This window comes from Centrocercus urophasianus, unplaced genomic scaffold, assembly GCF_019232065.1.
Source record: "Centrocercus urophasianus isolate 14NV4802_14NV808 unplaced genomic scaffold, USGS_Curo_1.0 seq_13, whole genome shotgun sequence".
Classification (NCBI taxonomy): domain Eukaryota; kingdom Metazoa; phylum Chordata; class Aves; order Galliformes; family Phasianidae; genus Centrocercus; species Centrocercus urophasianus.
In genome coordinates, this window is record NW_024884475.1 from 42,761,096 (window position 1) to 42,774,409 (window position 13,314).

The 13,314-nt window shown below is 38.4% G+C and overlaps 1 long non-coding RNA gene across 3 annotated transcripts in view; it reads right to left on the bottom strand.

Annotated features, from left to right (window-relative positions):
• Positions 1 to 13,314, bottom strand: part of LOC122157007 — a 185,300-nt gene that overhangs the window by 88,235 nt on the left and 83,751 nt on the right. For all 3 annotated transcript variants that reach the window (XR_006167749.1, XR_006167750.1, XR_006167748.1), the window contains exon 3: positions 1,810 to 1,900. This is a non-coding gene — a long non-coding RNA (uncharacterized LOC122157007). The remainder of the gene's footprint in view (positions 1 to 1,809; positions 1,901 to 13,314) is intronic.

A 13,314-nucleotide genomic window follows, 5' to 3' on the forward strand; every position in this document is an offset into this window, starting at 1 on the left:
CTGTGAGCCTTTGCAAACAGCCTTTCCCCGTGTGGGCCTCAGCAGCTGCTTTCCTCTTCTTTCTCTCTACTCTTTTTAAAAACCCCTCTCTGATCTTCCTTCATTGATGTCCCCTTTCTCAAAATTCCCTTTTTCAGTTCAAACTTTCTTTTGACATTTTTATGCCCCCGTCTGTCTGTCTCTTCATGGGGATGTCAGTGTCTACCTGACATACAGTTGCAAAAGTTTACTCAACTATCTGAAGCTGTGTAACATTTGATAATTTGTAAAAGTCAAAATGATAATAACTACATGAATTACAGAACATAGAAATAAGCGAAAACATTGAATACTAAAAAAAAGGTGGTATTTAGGTATAGGTATGTATATTTAGGTAATACATATATTTTAAAATTCTACTTTATTTTTTCAAATTCTCAAGCGCTTATTTTGTTTCAACAAATTACTGGGGAAAAAAAAAAATCACCTTATCTTTTCCTGGACTAGCTCTTCCATTTTTTTGCCAAAATTAATTTCACCCTTGCAATTTTGCCTGTCCATGTATCTGTCAACAACTCTGACTTTTCATACAGTAGGCAAGCTTGTTTTTCCTCTTGTTTCCCAACTACTTTCAAAAAAACAAGAAAAAGGCGTAACACAATAGTTAGTTGAGTACCTTGTCTCGGCATTAGCAGAACAAGTTCATACAGCCCTTTGTTTGATCTGCTTGTCAATTTTCCCATGAGTGAATAAACAAAGAAAGAGTCAGACTCCCCAGGTGTCTGATGGATTTATTTGTGCAACAGAGAAGCGTGCAAAGCATGAATGTTGCCACTTCCAGACTCTACCAAAGCACAATGCACAGTAAAGATTTACCATGGAAGACTACACAGCTTTAATATTAATCCTCCTACAATCTTTGTAGTGCACCGGCCTGGACTTATCAAATATCTAGCAGCCCAGTATATAGTAGGAATGTTTGAAATCTAGGACAAACCTGCATGTGCCAAGATCACATGTGATGCACAGTGAAATTCAACATGTAGAACCACAGAATAACAGAATGGCTTAGGATGGAAGGGACCTTAAAACCCACCCAGCCCCATCTTACTGCCACAAGCTCAGGCTGCCCAGGGACCCATCCAACCTGGCCTCAAGCTCCTCAAGGAATGGGGCATCCACAGCCTCTCTTGGTAACCTATGCCAGTGCCTCACCACACTCTGAGTAATGACTTTCCTCTTAACATCTAACATAAATCTTCCCTCTTTAGTTTAAAGTCATTCTCTCTTGTCCCAGCACTACATTCCCTCACAAGAGTCTCTTCTCCAGAAGAGAAAAATTAGAATTCTCTAATTCCAGTTTGTTAAAACTTTCTTCATGGAGAGGTGCTCCAGCCCTCTGATAAATGAAGAGGAAGAAGTCCTAACAGTGTAACTCTCCCTTAATCTCTGCCAGATCAGGGCTGCAACTACCTCATGGTCTAAAGCACCAGCAACACTGTGAGTAGAAAGGAGACATGTATGAAGTAATGTGACGACAGAATGTATAGGTGCAAGTCCTCCACACTGTTAAGACAGTACCATAAGTTACTCTGGTAATAACTCTAAAAAGTTCTGTGGTGAACAGCAGTTTCCAATTTCAATATGAAAAGCAAAAGGAAAATGGTGGATTTTTTTCCTTCTTTTGATCCAGAGCTCATCAGCTGTCATGAGTCCAGCAGAGACAGAAAAAGAGTTTTTCCTCATTGTTTCTTGGCTGTTCCTTACAGCCACGTACTTTCTGTGAGAAATCTGAAAAAACGTCTGCAGAGATATTTCAGTTGTACTTACCGATGGTGCTGAAACACTTCGAATCCCTGGCCATGGACAGAGTATCTAGCGAATACAAGTTTGACTTGCCGAGCCAAGAATTTCTGTTTATCTGAAATTGGAAGACAGATCACAAAAGTTTTTAAGCATCAATTTTCGGATGAGAATTGATTTAATTTAATCCACTGTCTGGATTTTGTAATATATTGATTCCTTCACTAGGCAAAGATTGACAGAGAGCTGAAAAAGTATTTTAGAAATCACAAATAAACTCTTCTGACATTCCTTATTAGAACAAAGTGAATAGAATTGTCTTTGTGAAGTTCTAAAACTTCTAAACTGAACTACATTGGCCTTTAAGAAGTCTGCAGAGTAAGCTGAGGTAGGTTTAAGATTTGTCTTACACTGGGATTTTCTGTTTTTCTTTTTTTGCTCTGTGGAACCCTGCCCAGTGCTCCCCCACAGAAAGCAAGAGCTCTGCGGAGTGCACTGCACTTTCTTTACAGTCAGGTCATCAAGCAAAGACCATTTGCTTTTCATAAGCTTTTGAAGGTTTTCCCACTCACGGCAAAATCAAGCTAGTTCATGGTAGGAAAGAAAGACAGGAGTAGCAGGACTGGAATAAACACTGCAATACAAGTGACAAGGCAGATTTCAAGTTTTACTTTCTGTGCATAACTTCTCACTAAGCTGCAAAGGTGACATTATCTGTTTAGCTTTTCAAAGCCATTCAATAAAGTAAACAGAATTAAATTGCATCCAGAACAGGGCTGCAGATGAGTGGTACAAGAAATAAGAAATATGAAAGGGCACCAGGGAGTTGGCAATGGATCTTTCATCTCTCTACTGCTGAGCCCACCATTATGGATTTCTGCGCTCAGAAAAGCTTGTGCCGCCTAGGGATATGTGCATCGGCTTTCTTCATTAAATGGATTATGTTTTCCTTGCTGTATGACTCACTTCTCTCTGAGGGAAGAAACAAGTAACCAGTAACATTAATGGACAAATTGTCTCCCTGTTGCATTTCCTGTAGGCTGTCACAGTAATATTTCAATGGATATGTTGTCATTATCTTTCATGCATGCTGTCATTCACTTGTGCTATACCGGTATGGCAAGGAACGTTGCCTATAGCACACGTTTTTGCTACATTGGAAAGGGCAAGAAAACCTGACCCTTGCAGGCCAGAGAACCATTTTTCCTACCAAAATGTACTTGTTTCTGATGCCAGGTACGACAACCCTCCTCTGCTCCTTTTGTAAACACACTCTTCTCATGTGTCTTACTGAACTCTCTCCAGGGTTTACATACTCTGTGTCCTGATCCTCCTAGATAGTGGATGTTGTGTTGTCCTTGCATTGCATTCAGGCTAGGAGAACTCACGTTTTATATAATTATGTCAGGAGGGGACCTAACTTGCGTTAGATCCTACAGTGCTAATGTAGCTCATCATACAACTTTCCCCAGGGGCTGGGCAGTAGAAATATCCCATGTGAAAGCAGTAGGAAAAGAACTGTTGCCTCAAAAACAGTTTTTATGTAGCCACAGAGAAAAGAATGACCATTAAATAGGAAAGTCTTAAATAGAAAGTCTTGTTTCCCCAAAATAATGTTTAAAGCCATAACGCATATATTTGCTGACATAAGTTTTACAGTCAGACCATTAAAAGGTTCCTGCTAAACACAGGAACCAAAGATTGCTGAAGTACCATTACAACTTTGTAAGCAGCTTCATACAGAAGCTTATTCTTAATAGGCTAGGCTGATGATTAATTCATTCTGTGATAAAAAACCGGTTGAGATTTCATAACTACAGGACAGCTTGTTTTCCTCTCTAATTTTAGAATAAGCACAGTATTTGAGAGGATGAGATCTGTTAATCCCTTGATCTTGAATACCACAGTCATCAGAAAAAAAAATCATTTAACTAACTCCAGAAATACCCCAGTGGTCAGAGCATCAATTATGTTAAAACTGAAATTCACATGAAAAAATAACCACAGAGTAGGTAAGAAACACAACCTTTTGCCACTTCTGAACACAAAGTTTAAAAGCAAAAGTTTGAATGTGTAGAGCAACGTGTCTCATAATGACTCAAATAAGTCTGAACTAGAGTAGTTGTCCCTGCTACCAAAAAGCATCTCATTCCATCAGTGAGGATGGAAATGAGTGCCTGGATGGAAATAAGAAGCTTTCCTCAGACAGCAACTTGTTCTGGAGCCCATTAAGACATTACAGCATCTGGCTCACAGATCCATGAGTTCTAACACATCTTCACAACAAATGCTTTTTCACTACTAAATACTCCAAACTTCATTAAATGACTAAAGTCTATTCCTTAAAATAGTCCAATCAGCATCTCCTCACCCTGATCACTGGCACCAACACAAGGCCCTCCACTCATTTCAAGCAGTTTTTGGGTATATTTCATTATAGAAAAGTCTTCTGGTATCGTACATCTGAAGAAACCAAAGCATCTGATATCAACAGAATATGAGAAAAGTACAGGAATTTTGACTGATACAAACTGAACTTAGACATCTTCTCTAGCCACACGAGTTAATCCTATTTTCCATCTTTTGTGACAGCTTGCATGGAGGGAGGGAGGGAAGACACTCAGCCAAGATACCAGATTTTACCACTTGCTGTTGTTCATTACTCTGTAATTCAGCCACATTATTTCATGAAGGGCAAAGCAGACCACTCTCACGCTACAAGTCTTTTGCCTTGAGTACACACATCGTAGTACTTTGCTGAGTTGGAATATTACTGGTATATTGAAATTGAAAGGTTATGGCTCAATTTGTGCTTATTTTCATGTGCATAATTAGTATTCCGTGCGAAAGTACAAACTCAAATTTAAAATATAGACTGCTATAACAATACCTGAAATTTGGATTTCTTTCTTATACAGAAAGCCTATATAGAAGCTTTAATCCTCAATATTCAAAGTGTGCTTCCCATATCTCACACAGAAGCTGTTTTCTCCACCATCACAGATACGTATTCAGAAAGGGAGCTCAGGGTAAAATAATACAAAGCAAGAAAATTCCTGTCAGATTAACTTTTCACTGTAGCCAAGAAAATTATGCTGATAATTTATGACGTTAAATGAAAGCCTAAAGAAATCTATGCTTGACAGCCTGGACAATAGCATCTCTCCCTTAGCAAGTAAGATGTAGAAAATGAAATTGTAGCTGTGAAGAACTGTTAAACCAAAGGTGATCTGAAACAAATCTGAGGCATGATTTAGTATATTTGTTTGGAAACCAGAAAGTAGAATCAATCAGCAATTTTCTTTCTTTCATTGTAAATGACCTTGGAAGGAACCTATTCTACCTGAATTCTACGCACAGCAAAGGCAGTGTGAACTGTATAAGTGTTAGATCTCACTCTACCAACTTATTTTTCCTTTGTACTCATTCAGATGCAGCTAGATTTGTTGGTATTTACCTAGGTGTTACGTATTTATTACTGAATGTTATTACTGGGTGAATTTTGCAAATAATACAGGACAGTTTATTTTCAGTTTTAGTTGATTCATCTGCTTATCAAACTTAATTTCCCAACTCTGTTGATTATGCATGATTTTTCCAGGGTCAAAGCATAGTAAAATCCCTTTTCATTCCTATGTGTGTCAAGCTTCTTTCCTCTGAATTTTTTTTTGTTTGTTTTGGAATGTCAACAATGACCCAAAACCCAACTGATGAATTAAGGGAGTGAGATGGGAAAGAAAAGTTCTTTTCAAAGATAATAAAAATATCAGATGATAGAAAAAAAATCTGAAACTGTACCTTGGGCAGGTGATCATTTTATTTACCCATTCACTGCTCCCTTATCACTGTCACCTACTACATTTGTTCCAACTGGGATAAGAACCAAGATTAGGACTGTAATGCACTGTGAGAACAGTATAGAAAGCAGTTAGCAACCTGAGATGTGTCAGGATGCAAAGCTGCTCTTTCCCCGTGCCAAATACCATTCACCACAGAAAAAGATTAAAAAAAAACCTCAAGCCTTCTTCCATTGAGATCCCAGATCAGGATGTGTGCATGGTTTTTTGCCAGTGATGCCTCCCGTGCATAGCTGTCACTGGAGATATCAGGAGAGAAGGAGGTTTCCATGGAAACATACGATTATAGCATCTGCAAGTAAGAGAGACTTTTTTTTCTGCCTGGGAATTTTCTAATAGACTTTATTGCAAAGAAGCAGACCCTTTCCACTTGATGTTAATGGAATTTATATGTTCACCCTTTCTGGTGGGCTCTGGGACACAGAATTTCCTAATTTGCATATCTTTATGCTCATGGTCTTTACCTCTCATGGTCTAAATCTAATAGGAAGGTTCAGCACAGGAAATGTGTGTGTCCAGGCACAGGTTGTGAGCAGCTCTCTAGGTCAACTGCTCCTGGATTTAGTTATTGACCAAGCACTGCTTTAGAACTCACCTCTGCAGCCTGCCAGACTGACTGAGTATAATTCTTCTGGCATTCCTGGGTAGGCTCACAAGTGATTTCTGTTAAATTTCCATGTCTGAAGGAAGCTGTAGGTGAAACCTGCAAGCTAGGCAACTGTTGCTTAAACTGTCTCACAAGTTATGAAATGAAAATGCTTTGGTCCAGTGCTCAGACCATCTGTTCTTTACAAGTGTGTCATACTGATGTACTAGATTTTACATCTAGCCATTGTTCATTTGCCTACTGCTAACCGGCCTGAAAAACCTGAAATGCTTACTTTCCCAGCTGTATTTTGAGTGTGTTATTATTAAACAAACTAAGCAATTCATGATGCACGAAAGAATAGTATTAACTGGTTTATGTCTCTATTTTAATTGAGGCCAGATTTTCATCTTCCTGTAACACCAAGATAAAATCCATTATCACTGGCTTTCCTACTGATTAACCCAGTTCCACTGTAGCTTAAGACGAAGGAGAGTACATTTTTACCAATCTAAATTTTGGAATGCTAAGTAAATCTTCTCTCTGTTTTTATTTATAAGTTGCATTTCCTTATAGCAATTCCACAGCCTAGACAGAATATCTCCAAGTGCATATTACATTTTGAAGGTTATTAAAGTCAGTCAACCTTGCTTTTTTATACCACAACCCAAGGCAAGTTATCACGGAAAAGCCTGCCTTCCTTACACATCTCATTGCTGAGATGTATACTCTAGTAAAATGCTGAAACGTCCCTCTCAGGCATCTTGCAGTGTCATTAATGACTTGCTGTTAGAAGCTTTTTGGTGGCTTAAGGACAGGTGCAGCCCAGGTACCTCTCAGATTGTCAAGTCTGATGGAATGAAAGGTTTTCACAATTCATTCACAGTGGTTATTATAGGTTTTAGGGGAGCATGAATGCCGAATTATGGGGTCTGCATCCTGATCAATCCTACTAAACGAGAACCAAGAGTCCATTTCCAACTCACAGAGAGGTAGCCTGAATGTTTATCAGCATAGAAAAGAAAGGAAACTTTTTTTCCCCAATAATTCTGCTTACAAATTGTTCTGCAGTTCATCATCATTCCATATTTTCAAGGACAGAATCATAGTTTCTTAAGGACTCATCTGCTCCTGCTGCTTACATTGCTACTTGAAGTCAATTTACAAAATTGCAGTCGGTTGCAGTGGAAATAATTATGATGTCAAAAATACAGTATCGTGACTTCAGTTATAGGCATAAGTAGCTGAAGCAGATGAACTCTATAGCCTTTTAATGCAAAAAGAGTAGAAAACATCAAGCAGGAAAAGACGAAAGGGAGGTAGGGAAAAAGAAATGTTTCAAAATAAATGGATTTTCAAAATTCAGCATGTAGCTATCATTTACCTTTTCGTGCCTGACACTTTGACTTTCAAAAAAATAAATGTGCTTTTGCAATGCAGAAGTTCCTTATACCATTCATTCCCAACCAATACTAATGCAACAAGGAGGAAATGAAAATAATTACCATAGAATTGTTAAGAGATCACAACTGTTATAACATCCTTGGTCCTTATTGTTTCCCTCAATTTCCAGAGGAAAAGGAATCCATCTATGACTGACATGTCTCACTTTGACCTCGGTGAGCATTGTCTCTATGCTAGAGGCAGCTATCAGCTGAGAAAGGTAAACCCACTCCTGTCCTGCTTGTCATTTTCCTCAAAGACATTACTCTGCTGATACTGTATTCCTGCTGATAACTCACATAAACTAAATCTCTGAGAATTTTACAGTACATAGAATGTTTAACTAGCCTTCATATGTTATTAAGCCTGACTCTGACAGTTTAATAAGCATTAGAGATAGCATATTTTAGCAATGAGCTATCCCATTATTTATATAAGAAGCTATTGATTCAATGTGCAGTATGGTAATGACATTGAAATGTAAATTTTTACACAATATTGATTATTTAACATCGTATATCGACTATAATATCATAATACATTTCAGTTTCTTTTTTTTTTCCTGAAGTATCTATAACAGATTGTAATTACTTCACAGAACATTCTGTTACTTACAACTACTAGTTTCGCTAACTAAAGATTGGAAAATCAATCAATTATTCAATTCAAAATTCACACTTACCATCTCTTGTTCCCCTATTATCAAATGAGATATTAATTTAATGTGACATTGAAATTTGTACATTCTCTGAGAGACAAGCAACCTTCTCACCAATGCTTGCTTGCTGCTCTTGTCTACTACCTGATACCTTAAGAAAGTGGGAAACAGAGAAATAGCATATGCCCCAACGGATCCCATGGTTCTGGGTCTTGAATCATAGAATGGCACAGGTTGGAAGGGACACTGACAATGATCTAGCTCCAACCCCTCTGCCAATAGGCGGGGTTGGCCAACGTCTAGATCAGGCTGCCCAGGATGCCAACCAACCTGGCCTTGAATGCCTCCAGAGATGGGGCATCCACAGCCTGTCTTCCTGTTCCAGCACCTTACCACCCTCTGATTAAAAAATTTCTTCCTAACATCTAACCTGTATCTCCCTTCATGGTTTAAAGCCTCTTTCCCTTGTCCTATCGCTATCAGAACTGTAAAAAGTAGATTCCCCTCCTCTTGTAAGCTCCTTTCATCAGGAGAGACATGTGTGGGGAGGGGAAGGCTGTTACTGAAGGAGACAGAGACAGTAGAAATTATGAACTGACCAAGCCCTGTTTGGGTAGAGCAATCTTTGGACCAAGACAAACATACAGCTACGAAACCCTGTTCTTTCATAACAAAGCTCTTCTTATCCTTGTGGAAAAAAAGTGTTGTTTTAGCCTCCTGGTTGTATAGAGAGGCCTGTGGATTGAACTTTTTTCTCCTGATTTTCTCATTCAACTCACAACACAAGGAGGGAAATCAATTCAACCCTGAAATGACTGTCTGACTGGTGCTGGAGCAGGTCCCAAGAAGGGCAACAAGGCTTATGAAGGTCTTGGAGAATGTGTTCTATGAGGTCCAACTGGGGCTGTTTAGTCTGGGTAAGAGGAAGCTGAGGGGAGACCTTATTGCTCTCTTCCAGTACCTGAAAGGTGATTACAGCCAGAGTGGGGTTGGTCTCTTCTCACTGCTGACAGGTGATAGGATGAGAACGAGGGAAATGGCCTCAAGTTGCACCAGGGGAAATTTAGGTTGTATATCAGGAAAAACTTCTTTACAGAAAGAGTTGTTAAGTACTGGAATAGGCTCCCAACCAGGAAGGTGGTTGAGTCACCATCCCTGGATGTGTTTAAAAACTATTTGGATGTGGTGCTCAGGGACATGATTTAGCAGAGAGTTGTTAGGGTAGAATGGTTAGGTTGTGGTTGGACTTGATGATCTTGAAGGTCTTTTCCAACCTGAGCAATTCTGTAATTCTGTGATTGAATCGGGGATCACCTCTATGTGGCATATAAGCAGAGTAGCTTTTCTTCTATATGAGAGCATCCGTTCAATATCACCTATAGCCACAATGAGGTTTTCATGCTTCTCATTGAAGAAGTTATCAGAAATCAAATTGTTTCCGCAAAGTGCTCGTACAATTTAATAGCCCGCTTGGGCCCTCACCAAGAGACTTGTGGTCTTTTGCAGAACAAGGTTTCTGCACAAATGCTAGCATGACAAAACAAGGTGAAGAAATGCCTTTACAAAGTACATCAGCACTGTTTACCTTTGTTTTTCCAAACACAATGACACTATGATCTCAAGATGTGACATGCTTAAAAACAAGCCAGTTGAAAAACATACACAAATAAATATAAGCTTAGGGCTTCTCTTAGTTAAATCTGGAATAAACAATTTCAGCCTTTTTCTGCATCCACAAAGAAAAGCAACATACTTTTTTTTTTTTTTTTTAAACTAAAATCTGAGATTAATTCATTCATGCAAATATCTGATCTCAGTAGAAAAAAAAAACTGAATATGACAGTAAGAGCTGACATTACTATTAGAAAGCCTGACAGTACTACAACATCCTTCACTTTAATGCACGCTGTTGTCTTGGAAGCCCAACATTTATGTGTGCATACACAGATTTGGATCAGGAGATGTATTCAGGTGTTTGAAAAACTGCAATATTTGTCTTATGAGTATGTATTGCTTACAAATTCACATGTCTACTGGTCACTGCTTTCAACTTACGGTGATGCTTCTGATATTTGCTAAACTTCATAAGTGACTCTAATGATTTTTAGTGACTTTTCCTTATGCTGGATGTCACCTTCTGTGTGCAGCCCGTACTTTGTGTGTGCCCAAAAAGTAATGTTTGTGTGTAAGTGCCATGTGCATGTGTGTGTAACCACAAATGTAGGGGAGAGGGGGAGGCAAAAATGTGTTCTATCTGGAGTTTCTGATCCTGTTCAGCTGAGGACATCACTGAAAATTTACTCCGTGTTTTTAGGATATTTCTGTACCCCATCTAGGCACAATGAATCCAGGGCTTCCTATTAAAGTAATGCCAAAGTAGGAATCGATGAAATTCTTGAGATGTGACATAAATTAGAGGGGTAAAATAGAGATAACTCTGGGAATATAGGAAAAAAAAAAGCCCTTTTTTTTTTTTTAAACTGAAAAGTCCTGCTCTTGGTGCCAAATTCTGGTTGAAAGTCTAATGACTTTTGCAATGATATATTCATCTACAAAAACAACAATTAAGGCTCAGTCAAACTAAACATGTATTTTACCTGTACACAAAATGCAATTATTTGTTGGTTCTCAGATGGCTGATATCATTACTGGTTTCATTATAAATCAGATGGAGTTTTATTTCTTCTCTATACAAGCAATGTTTCTCAACAGTGCTTTTTTTGGTCGTATTTGGCACCTAAAAAAGTAATTGCTAATGAACAGATATTTCATTCATTGAGGAATATTTTTTTTTAATGAGCAAATCCTCCCATAACTCTAACATTAGCATTTCCTTGTGCTCAGTATAATAGACTCCCTGAATAAAATAAATAGGAAGCATTTCCAAGTGCTAATTTTAGTCCCCAACTGCAGTAAAAAAAATAAAAAATAAAAAAAATGCAGAGGACTAGAGAAACAGCCTCATTTCTCATTTCATTGTCAGCAAATTGCACCATCATAGGGTGCACTTGGTGTCCCGTACACAACATTTTATTGGTGGTATGGCAGGCTGGACAAAGTTTGAAACCATTCTTGGCAGGACACGATCTCCCTTGTTTTGTGGGTGAGGAAACCGAGTAAGACAGAGGTTAATTACCTCCAGCCACAGAATGTGCTGCCACTTCAGTAGCAGCAAGGATAGAGGCATAAAAATGCTGTGAGCAGGAAATACCAACCTCAAAACAGACACCACGAAGTCCTTGGTGAAAGTCAGATGCTTGCCTGGGTTATGAAATCTGGTCCCTTCACAAGTTTTCTTATAACTCAAGACTAACATCCTTCTTGTAGTGAGGGGCCCAAAACTGAACACAGTACTTGAGGTGCAGCTTTACCAGTGCCGAGAATATAGTGACAGTCAATTCCCTAGTTCTCTCAGACACACTATTTGTGATACAAGCCCAGACCTATTGGCTTTCTCAGCTAACTGGGCACACTGCTGGCTCTTGTTCAGCCAACACCCCAAGCACTTTTCTGCTAGACAGCTTTCCAGCCACCCTGCCCCAAGCCTGTAGCACTGCACAGGGTTTTTGTGATCCATGTGCAGGATCCGGCACTTACCCTTGCACAGCTCTAGATTTCAGCTACTAAGGATTTGGGAAGAAGGAATGCTCAGTCCAAGCTGCGAAGAAGAACAACTTTTTGAACTCAAACTATTCTTCCAAATATGCTTTCTTTCCTCTTCTCTTCCCTTCCCATGCCTTCTCATGTGATAGAATTCAACATGCCTTTAATTTTTGCAGCATGGAACACAGAAAAAATAAACATCAGTTTTCTGTTTCCTCTGTGTGCTTTTTCTAAGCAAAGAAGACAGGGGATTCTTTCTCCCACTCACATTTTTTTTCCTTAAAAAAAAGAAAAAAAAAAAAAAGAGATAGAAAGGAGAGAAGTAATATTTTTTTCAACACATCAAAAATAATGTATTCTTTTTAGTTTCACTCACAATCTTTATTATTCTAACCTTGTATTGCCCTTCCACAGTGAGAAGCCATAAATAGCCTCATGCTGAAATGTCCTAAGAACACAAAACTTGATCAGTCCATCTCCAGCTATTAACAATGCAAGATTAATTATTTTAAAACCCATAGATGAAATGAGTTCAATAACATTTACTGTGCCATTCAAGCATTTACTCTTTCTTCACCAATCCTTTATTGCTACCTGAATTACAATTGCTCTCTGGCTAATAAATGAAGAAGCTGAAATTTTCAGGCTATTCCTGTTAATGAATTAACTTTTCAGGTACTTATTAAAGTGACAAATGAATGGGTTGGAAGATAGTAAATCTACTTGAAATATTGAAGAAGGTAAAGATTGGATTCCAGCTATTCCTTTAATCTACATTTACCTTTACAGAGGGCAAGCAGAGTCGATCAGTCAGGAGAGAAGCCTGAGTAAGAGGAGCAGTTCAGAATATTTCCAGATTGCACTGACAAGACAGATGACAAATGGAGGTTCATGCTAAATGGATTTTTGGAGAGACAAGGGATGTCTTGCTGCTCTAAGTTCACACAGCGCCTTTCCGGAATGTACAAAAAGCCCACTAATTAAAAACCAAAACTGCAACTACAGTCAATTGGCTTCAAGTTTTTGGACAAGCTCTGAATGTGAAGACCATATAGACAGATTGCTTTTTTTCCAGGACCTTGGTATTTATTTTCATTATTGATAATTGCACTGTAAAAGAACGTGCTTGTGTGCTTCTCCATGAGTTAGAAAGAAGGAGACTATACTTTTGCTATATGAGCAAGAGATTCATTGACTAATCCTAATACATGTTTTGCATATCATCTTCTCTGTCCTTGTGTTCACAGAGGAATATACCTGACTAAAAATAATTAATCCAAGTTGACATTAAAGGAAAAAGATTATAGATTAAAAGGCACAAGAAATCATTTATACTTGTCTAACAGAACAGATGAACATGGAGGAGTTAAAACACTTTCATTTTT